The sequence below is a fragment of the Sciurus vulgaris genome, assembly GCF_902686455.1.
Source record: "Sciurus vulgaris genome assembly, chromosome: 4".
Lineage (NCBI taxonomy): Eukaryota > Metazoa > Chordata > Mammalia > Rodentia > Sciuridae > Sciurus > Sciurus vulgaris.
This window is the reverse complement of record NC_136464.1, coordinates 106,327,133-106,336,954: the sequence shown is the minus strand read 5'-3', so window position 1 is coordinate 106,336,954 and position 9,822 is coordinate 106,327,133. Positions and strand designations below refer to the sequence as shown.

The following is a 9,822-nucleotide window of genomic DNA, read 5'->3' as shown; positions in this document are numbered from 1 at the left end:
GTTGGATAACATCGAGCAAAAAGTTTATACACAGCAATCAACAGTGAAGAGTCAATCTAAGAATAGTAGAAAATATGTGCATAATATACATCTGACCAGTGATTTACTATCCAGAATATATAAAGAACTCCAAAAACTCAGTAGTGTACTAATGAGAATAAACTAATTTTAAAATCATCAGGAAACTATCATTCAAAATCACATGGGATATTTCCTCACCCCATTTTGCTTGTCTGTTATATGAGTAAGCTAACAAGGGACAGAGAGGATATAGAGAAAATCCAATCCTTGCCCACTGTTTTAGAGAAATATAAATTAGTGGAACCATTGTGGAAAACTTTATAGAGAGTCCTTCAAAAATTAAAATAGAACTAACATATGACCAAGCAATCCCACTACTGGGCACATATCCAAGGGAAATGTAAAATCAGTATATTGAAGAGGCACGTGCACCCTCACATTTATTGCTGCATTATTCAAAATAGTCAAGAAATGCAAGCAACTTTAGTGTTCATCAACTGATGAATGGGTAAAGAAAATGTGGTACATATATCCAATGAAATATTTTTCAACCTTAAAAAATAATGAAATCCTGTCATTTGCAACAACATGTACAGAACTTGTGTTCACTGTGTTAAGTGAAATAAGCTAGTTACTTAATGGCAAGTACCACAAGAACCTCACTCGTGTGAAATCTAAAATTATTGATATAGAAGTTAAAAAATAGAATGGTGGCTGGGTGATGTGGCACACACCTGTAATCTCAGCAACACAAAAGTTTGAATTAGGAGGATTCCAAAGCCCTAAGCAACTTAGCAAGACTCTATCTCAATAAAAAGGCATGAGTGGGGACAGCTGGGGATGTGGCTCTGTGGGTTAAGCACCACTGGGTTCAATCCCTGGTGTCAAAAAAATAAAATGAAAAAAAAAAAAAAATGGAATGGTGGTGGCTACCAGGGACTGCATAGAGCAGGGTGGAACAAGGGAGGGAAAAAAGTTGATCAATGCGTGTTAAGCTCTCATTAGATAGAGTAAGAATTTGTAGTGTTTCATCATGCAGTAAGGTGACTGTAGATTACAATAACATATGGTAAATTTTAAAAAGCTGGAAGAAACTTTTATTGTTTTAACCATAAAGAAACAAGCAGCCAGTCGAATTTGCGCGGGTTCAGGGCTGGCTTCATCATGGCTGCCTTCCGCGATACTGAGCAGGTGAGCCAGGGACCCCTGAGCTTGCTGGGCGCTAATCGCGCCTAGGCTCAGCGGCTGCGGGCTGCTGTGGCGCCAGGAGCAGATACCAGAGCGGCTGCTGGAGACGCAAGACTGCGCCGAGCAGCGGCTGCGAGAGACCCTCGCTTCAGAGGAAGAGGTGGCTCAGAGCCTTCTTGACTCAAAGGAGCGCGTGTGCCAGGGGATCGCGGAGCTGCAGCGGCTGGAAGCCGAGCTCCGGAAGGCGACCGAGGAGGACGCTCGCCTGCAGGCCAGCCTCCTTCACCTCACCAGAGAGCTGACGGAGCTCAGGGAGCTGGAGGCCGATCTGGAACGACAGGAGAGAGAGGTTGACGAGGACACGATGGTCACCATCCCTTCTGCTGTGTATGTGGCTCAACTTTATCACCGAATTAGTAAAATCGAATGGGATTACGAGAGCGAGCCAGGAATGATCAAAGGCATCCATCACGGCCCCAGCATGGCTCAGCCCATCCACCTGGACAGCACCCAATTCTCCAAGAAATTCATCAGTGACTATCTCTGGAGCCCGGTGGACACCAAGTGGTAGCTCGGAGCCTCATGACCTGCTGAATTGGCCATGGAGGGTGGTGGTAGCTCCATGATCATCAGTTTAAAATTAAATGTTTGCACATTAAAAAAAAAAAAAAAAAGTCTGAGCAAGTAAATATTTTAACTTCATTTAAACATTACACAATATATACATGCATCAGAACATCACATAGCGCCCCATTAGTATGTACAATTTTTAATGTTTTTGCATATCAAATGAAATTTAAAATTGAATAAAAATTTCACTGACCATGTTAAGTTGCAGTTAAGTTGCTAATGAAATAATATGTAAACTTTTAGATATATCTGAAAACCTCAATGATATTAATCTGGATAAATAATCGTATGAAAATTATAACAGTTTAATAAAAAGTATAAGCACATATAATTATAACTATTTGAAATGAAGATAAGGCTGGGGATGAAGCTCAGTGGTAGAGTACTTCCCTAGAATGTGTAAGGCTCTAGATTCAATCACCACTACTTAAGGAAAAAAAGATACATTTAATGGGAATGTTTTGTTTTTTTTTTTTTAATCCCATTTCTCAGTGAGCATGGATGAGAAATATCCAGAATTGAAGACTTAAGTTCCAAATTAATGAAAGTCAAATTGATGACGAATTTCTCATCAGCAATAATATAATCCATAATAATATAAAATAGTCTCAAAGAGTGAATGAAAAAGTTCTTAATCTAAAATCCTATGTCCATTTTAACATTCATGAAAGTGTAAAAATGATATGAAGATTTTCAGATGAAAACTTATAAATATTAAGGTAACTCAATACTCAAATATCATCAGTGAAACAACTATCAAAATGCAAGAATATAATATTTAGAAGGAAAGAATGGGATGCAAGAAATGATAGTAATGAAAGGATAGTAAAGAAATGATAGTAATGGAAATTAAAGGATAGATTTCGTAAGCCTAAACAATCACTAACAAATGCTACTAAATTTGAATTTTTAAAGAAAAAGAAGGTTGGTGGAAATTGGTGGGTGAATAACAGTCCAATAACTGACTGGACCTTGATTGATTTGGATCAACAGTTGTTCAACCATGCAGAGAAGAGCTGGATCCCAATTCAGAGAGGCAGTGTGCAGAAGAAACTATACACATATGTATAGTTGTTGAATATATATATAGTTATTATTATTCAGAAAAATAAGCTGGTTTAAAAAATAAGAGTAATATTCTACAACAACACTGGGCATAGGAAACGCCCTTCTGGTGTACTAAGGGAAAAGAAAAAGGGACTCATAAAGCTTTCAAGAACTTCTGACATCTCGATCAGAAATTTGCACAGTTTGAGCCAAAAGAAGATTTAAATACAAAGCAACTAACACACATGACTCAGGACCAGAATGGTTCACTAACAATTCCTTTCTCAGAAATATCAGCATGGAATAATTTTTGACTCTTTAATTATTATATAATTACTATATGTTAGTATATGATAATATAATTAACATAATATATTTATATATTGTGATTTATGTATATTAAGTAGCATATAATTATTTGACTCTTTATTCCACTGGTATAACCTTGTGCATTGATTTGATAGATTCTCTTATTCTTCTATCTTATCAGAAATTGATTTCCTTAATTCATTCTTATGCATTTTGTATTGGTAAAGTTATAATGTGATACATGGAAAATATCCACACTATTATTCTATTCTTGCCTATAATGATTATAATCTTTCATTACTTTCTTTTTCTCTTTGCCATTGCCTCTCCTATCTATCCTTTTTCCTCACCACCAACCACTCCCCATTTAATATTTCTTTCCTCTGTAGTTGCTTCAAGATAATTGTGTTTTGCTTCATTTTGGTTGTTGTGGGGTTGAGCATTGAACCCAGTCGTGCTCAGGCACTGAGCCACATCCTCAGCCCCTTCTACTTTTAGTGTTGAAACAGTGTCCTCGACCTGTGAACATATTGCTTCATCCATCCAAACATCTAGGGTTCAAATGAGTGTCTTTATCTCTAGATTTTAATTTTCAAATTTATAATTTTGTACTAATTGGACCTTTCCAATCTGTTTCTGTACTTGCTTTCTTCAACACTATCTTATATTCCCATCCTGTTTTTTTGCTCATCACTTTTCTATTTCCTGCCTATTTCTGCCCTTCCCCACCCTGAGGTAGTTTTGGGTTTTGTGACGTTTTATTTATGTGGGTTTACGTGAGGGTATGTGATTTTTATTTTTCAAGGGTGTGGGTAGATGTATCTGACTATTTGGTTTAGATTTTATTTTGCTGGCTTGTTTAGTTGTTTAGTTTTTTTTTTTTTTTTTTTTCTCATCCTTCTTCTTTCACATGGCCTCTTCTTTCTCTTCTATTTTCATGTCCTAGGTAAGTATAATAACAATTTTATTTTTTAATACCAAAATTTTGATACCTAATAGGTATTTTAATACCAAAATACCTATTTTGGTGTACTATTTTCCTATTACAACTTGAACACAGTGGAGATTTAGAAAATATTTTAACAAATTTAGACTTACTGGTATAGGGTTTGCTCTTAAGCTATAGGTGATCCTTAAAGGAGTATAAATAATTGATCAAAATACTAAGGACATGTTGACTGACCCCTCTGACACAGAGCTACTCCCAGTGCTTAAAACATATAATACAATTAAAGTAGCCTACTAAAAAGTCTTCCAGTCAACAGAGGGAGTAAGATCTATTCAAAAAAATTCACAAATTCAACATAGAAATACAGAAAACATGAGATAACAAGGAAATAAAATGCCTCCGAAACTTTAAAATCCCTAAGAACTGAATCCTCAGATGTTGAAATGACAAAATGCCAAACAAGTCAAAGAGTCAATGGTTAAAATGATCAAGGAATTAAACAAGAGATAGAAAGTGAAGTAAGAGAAAATACAGAAAGTAAAAGATCATTTCAATAAAAATTTAAAACTGCAAGAGAAAAATGGCAGGTCACATTTAGATGCGAATTAGAAAGATCTCAAATGAACAACCTAATGTTACATCTCAAAGTTCTAGGAAAGCAAGAATAAATTAATTTTAAAACCAGTAGATCAAGCAATAATTAAAATAAGGACTCAGATTAAATGAATTTAGTATAAACAAAACAATACACAGGATCAATGAAGCAAAGAGTTGGTTCTTTGTAAAGATAAACAAGATTGATAAATTCTTAGCCAAACCGTAATGTTTACGGAAACTTAAATCACTATAGCTAAACAATGGTCTCAGCCTAGGGGAATCATCAACAAATGAATGGATGAAGAAAATGTGGTACATCTATGTAATAGAATACTATTCAACTATTAAAAAAAATAAAATTATGACATTTGCTGGTAAATGGATAGAACTGGAGACTATCATGCTAAGTGAAATCTCGAAATCTTTGAGCCAATCTCAAAGAACCAAAGGTTGAATGTTTTCTCTGATATATGGGTGCTAAATCCACAATGGGGTGGGAAGTAGGGAAGATCAGAAGTACTTTGAATTAGAAAAAGGGGAATGAAGGGAAAGGAGGGCAAGTGAGAATAGAAAACAGTAAGATAAAAAAGACATTAGGCGCAGGCGCGGCCGGCGGGTTTCCCTGGCTACTGTGGGCGCCGCTGCCCGCTCCACCGCCGCCGGCTGGTCCGCCGCCCTGCGCCGCCATGCGCGGCGCGGGCTCCGCCGGGCTCCAGGCGCGCCTCAGCCTCGCCACCTTCCTGCTGGGCACCTCGGTGCTCGCGCTGCCGCTGCTCACGCGCGCCGGCCTGCAGGGCTGCACCCGGCTGGCGCTCTACGTGGCCTGGCTCAACGCGCTGCTGCTGCTGCTCTACCTGCCGCCGCGGTACCAGCCATCCGAGCTTGTTTCCTTGGCTTTGTGTTTGGCTGCGGTATGCTGCAAAGTTTTAGCCAGTCTTCCTGGAATCACTTTGGCTGAACTGAAACAGATCACCTGGCTCAGTGCCACGGGGCTGCTGATGGTGGTCTTTGGAGAATGCCTGAGGAAAGCTGCCAACTTCAGCTGCCAACAGCTGGTTCCAACTTCAACCACGTGGTGCAGAATGAGAAGTCGGATACCCATACTCTGGTGACAAGTGGCCTATATGCTTGGTTCCGGCACCCTTCCTATGTGGATGGTTTATTGGAATATTGGAACCCAGGTGATGCTGTGTAACCCCATCTGTGGTGTTGTCTACGCCCTGACAGTGTGGCCATTCTTCTACGATCCAACAGAGGAAGAAGAAATATCCCTGATTCACTTCTTTGGAGAGGAGTACCTGGAGTATAAGAAGAGGGTGCCTGCAGGTCTGCCTTTCATAAAGGGAGTCAAGGTGGAGCTATGATGGGCAGGGGCCTCGAGGGACCCAGGGCCTCTGGCCCCATGTAGCCCAGGACAAAACTGCTTTCAGTTGGCCACTGAGGAATGAATTTTCTTAGTCATGTTATATGTCACTAATTACTCTTCTGGAATGTCACCCCAAGACCAAATGGTCAGAAGGCCTTAGGACCAAAGGACCCACGGGAGCAATCTATTCTTGTGCTGAATCAAGGTAGACATAGATTAACAATGAACAAGAAACAAACTACAGCAATATTCATCAGTGCCACGTCTACAGTGACCTGGTGAGAATCCAGGCCACAATCCAGTGCCCCTGAGGCCATAGTGTATTTGCATTGTCCCAGGACTCCTCAGGAGAGGTAGATGTTGATTGCAGCAGAGCTTCTGCCGCAGCCACAGTGGTGGGTGTTGCCGCATTAAAAAATGCATTGAAAATCTTTAACTGAAAAACAACAGCACAGCTTTAACCTCTTTATTCTGTCCTTAATGCATGAACATCTATCTAATTCTAAGGATTCTTCCTTATATGACACTTTGGCTTAGTCGTATTTACACAGCTATTTTTTATAAATAGCAGCATAAATTTAAAGGTGCTCACTTGGTATTTTGAGCTCCAGCTTTGATTTGGCAGCAAGTAAGCACAGCCCCCTCTGATTTGGCTGTGTAGCATTGTGTGACCATGGGCACCCCAGGCCAGGGGACTGTGGGCCCTTGGCTTTCCTGGGATTTTTGTTCCTGCTCTCCTGTTATTGTGACAGGCAAGTCAAAGATGTGTTTATTTTTCCCTTCTCCAGGAAATGCTTACTGAATGCCTTCTCCATGCAAGGCATCATGAAACGCTGAGAAATATTGTCCATTTATTTGGGGTTTTATTTTCATTTTAATAGCTTATATTTTTGTGTTTCAATGGAAATCTATGAAGCATTTTTTTTTTTCTCTCTCCCAAAATTACATTCTCCCCCTGTGCTGCATCAGGCAATCTTTTCTAAAGGGGTTGCAGCACGTACAACTGCAAATTCAGGCAAAGCAACTCAAACATCTTCCGTAAAGCAGATCCTCACAACTGAGGTTCAGTCAGCATTTTTGTTTTGCATTCTGGGGAGAGCAGTTGGCTTTTTGAGTCAAGCCTCAAAGCCTTAAGAGGCGAGACCTTTGCCTAGTCCTGGGCTGGACAGGAACTTGGTCTCCTTGTGAAATCCTTCCTGGCAGTTTGTAGTGGCACAAATGAAGGACGAATGTGAAGGTGGCCTTGGCATGTGCCCAGAGCACTGCTCGGTCACTACCATGCCTCGTGGCTTTGGAGGAGCCACTGAATCCTTGCTCAGACCTCCCTATCTGCAGAATGGGGTCAATACCACCTACCTCACAGGGCTGTTGTGAGGACATAGACAAACAGTGTTGAACATTCTTCATACTGAGATGAGAGGGATGACACGATGAACTCACACAGTGAGCTACATGGAGGTGGACTGAACCTGGTTAGCTGTGCACATGCCTAAAGTGTATGTTAGAGCATTTTCCCAGCTCAGAAATATGGCTTATTTCTAGATCTCATGGCTTAATATTTTGTTGTTATGTATACCAAAGAGGCTTATGGGTTTGTTGACTACCAGCACGATGCTTGCTGGTCTGAGAGCTGAGACCCTCACAAGGGGCTTGCAGGGCATTCTGGCAAGTCCATGGCTGCAGCAGCACTGAGTTCCTGTGGTGGGAACCGTGTCTGCCAGGACACAGCTTGAACGCGCTCACTCTGGGACGGTGAGTCAGGTCAGTCAGTGATTCCAGACCTCACTTACCTGAAGTGAACTTCCCTTACCAGGACTGCAGACTGACAGAGGGCGTGGCTGGGTTTTTGGCAGCCATCCCCAGCTTTTTGAGGTAAAATTGTTTCTCACTGTATCTAAGCAAGACTGGACCCAGCCTCCATTCCCCCTGGGGCCCATGAAGTTGTTTTTGATGGATGGAGAGCAGCTAATGATGGCCCCTGGTGTATGGGTGGTAAGGCTGGGTGTTGGCATTTAATGTCAGCACCCATCTGCTGGAGGCCATTAAGCTTACCTTCTTTCCAGGCCCAGGAGCAAAGGGTCCTAAGTCTTGAGGTTTCACAGTGATGCTCCTTCAAACCACTGAAGGCTGACATTGTATTGTTTTAAAAAGTAATTCCCATGGCATAGTAGTGAGAATGTTCCTATCCTCATTGTAGTCCAAGGGCAGGAGACAGCCATGGCTTAGGGATGAAAGGTGAATTGTGGATTGACCTCGCCTGCTGCTGTTGAGATTATTTTTTTTAATTTACAAACATAGCAGTGACAGGCCTAGGGCAGAAAATCAGGTCAGTGAGCAAAGGCTTTTTGGGTACTCGCTGTAAAGGCCACATTACCAGTTTTCTCACATTGAGAAACTGTCAGATTTCTTTGCAAGTGTGAAAGTGGAGATTCTTAAATAAAGAATGGGTATTGTACAGAACGCAAGCTACTTTGAAACAGCATAAAATGAAACACTATGAAGATCTGCAGGCCACTGCTGAGCAAAGTAGTTTTGGCAAAGCAGTAGAAGGTGAGCCTCTGGGGTAGAAAACAAAGGGCACATCTCTGGTGTCCCTCCTTGGTGTGAGCTGCTTCTTGAGCCTAGAAAGTAAGCTTTATTGATTGTTCCCACTTGCTTACCAACTGGGGATTGGTATGACAGGGAAGACGTTCTTAGACCACTAAGCTGTGTCAGTGTCAGACTTGGTGAGCTCTCAGCCAGAGCTCCTTGGTCACATCCTGCCACAGGCTCAGTGAGCCCCCGTTCCCTCTGCACTTTCTCACTGCCTAGGTAGTCGCACCCACTGAAGTTGGCTTTCCTAGCGGCTCAGCAGGGCTAGAGACCTCAGCCTCTCTGATGTGGTGGGAAGCGCTCACTCTGTGGCTGCTTGTCCTGGGCCCAGAAGACCCCGCCAGCCTGAGTGGAGGCAGCCCATCCCGTTGCAAGGAGAGGGACTTACAGAGTAATTATTCTACTCTTTTTACATACAGAAATGTTTATTTAAATATTTCCAATTGGATTTTCTTTCACAGATACTGATTATTCTTTCCAATTCTTAAATAAACTACTTGATTTCACTACAAAAAAAGACATTACTTTCTTATATACATACATGAATACACAACCAATGTAGTTCCACCGCATGTACAACCAGAAGAATGGGAAATATATTTCTTATGTGTATAACATGTCAAAATATATTCTACTGTCACATGTAACTAATACAGACAAATAAAAAAAAAGAAAGTGATCCAAAGTAACAAAATTAGAGAAGAAAAAGGAGATATCACCACAGACATTGCTGAAATCTGAAATCTGGAGAATCATTAGGAAGTATTTTGAAAACTTTTACTTCAACAAAGTGGAAAATCTGGAAGATAAGAACAATTTCTAGAAACATATGACTTACATAAATTGAGCCAAGAGGATATAGAAAATTTAAGCAAACCAATATCAAGCAATGAGATTGAAATAATAATAAAAAACCTTTCAACAAATAGAAGCTGAGAGCTATGCGGATTCTTAGCTGAAATCTGCCAGGTCTTTAAAGAACTAAGTCAAATATTCCTGAAATTATCCTATAAAATAGAAGGAGAGGGAACATGCTAAAACTCATTCTATGAAGCCAGTAACCCCCTAAAAGTAAAACCAGAGAAAGACATATCAAGGAAAGAAAACTACAGACAAATATTCC

At 40.5% G+C, this 9,822-nt stretch overlaps 2 pseudogenes across 2 annotated transcripts; both read left to right on the top strand.

The window, feature by feature from the left end:
• Window positions 1–1,185: 1,185 nt before the first annotated feature.
• On the top strand, window positions 1,186–2,887 carry LOC306660636 (kinetochore protein Spc24-like; annotated as a pseudogene). Its single transcript has one exon. The product of its transcript is annotated as a kinetochore protein Spc24-like (transcript).
• A 2,342-nt stretch (window positions 2,888–5,229) lies between these two features.
• LOC306660281 (protein-S-isoprenylcysteine O-methyltransferase-like) lies at window positions 5,230–7,380 on the top strand (annotated as a pseudogene). Its single transcript has 2 exons — window positions 5,230–5,241; window positions 5,339–7,380. The product of its transcript is annotated as a protein-S-isoprenylcysteine O-methyltransferase-like (transcript).
• Window positions 7,381–9,822: the final 2,442 nt, after the last annotated feature.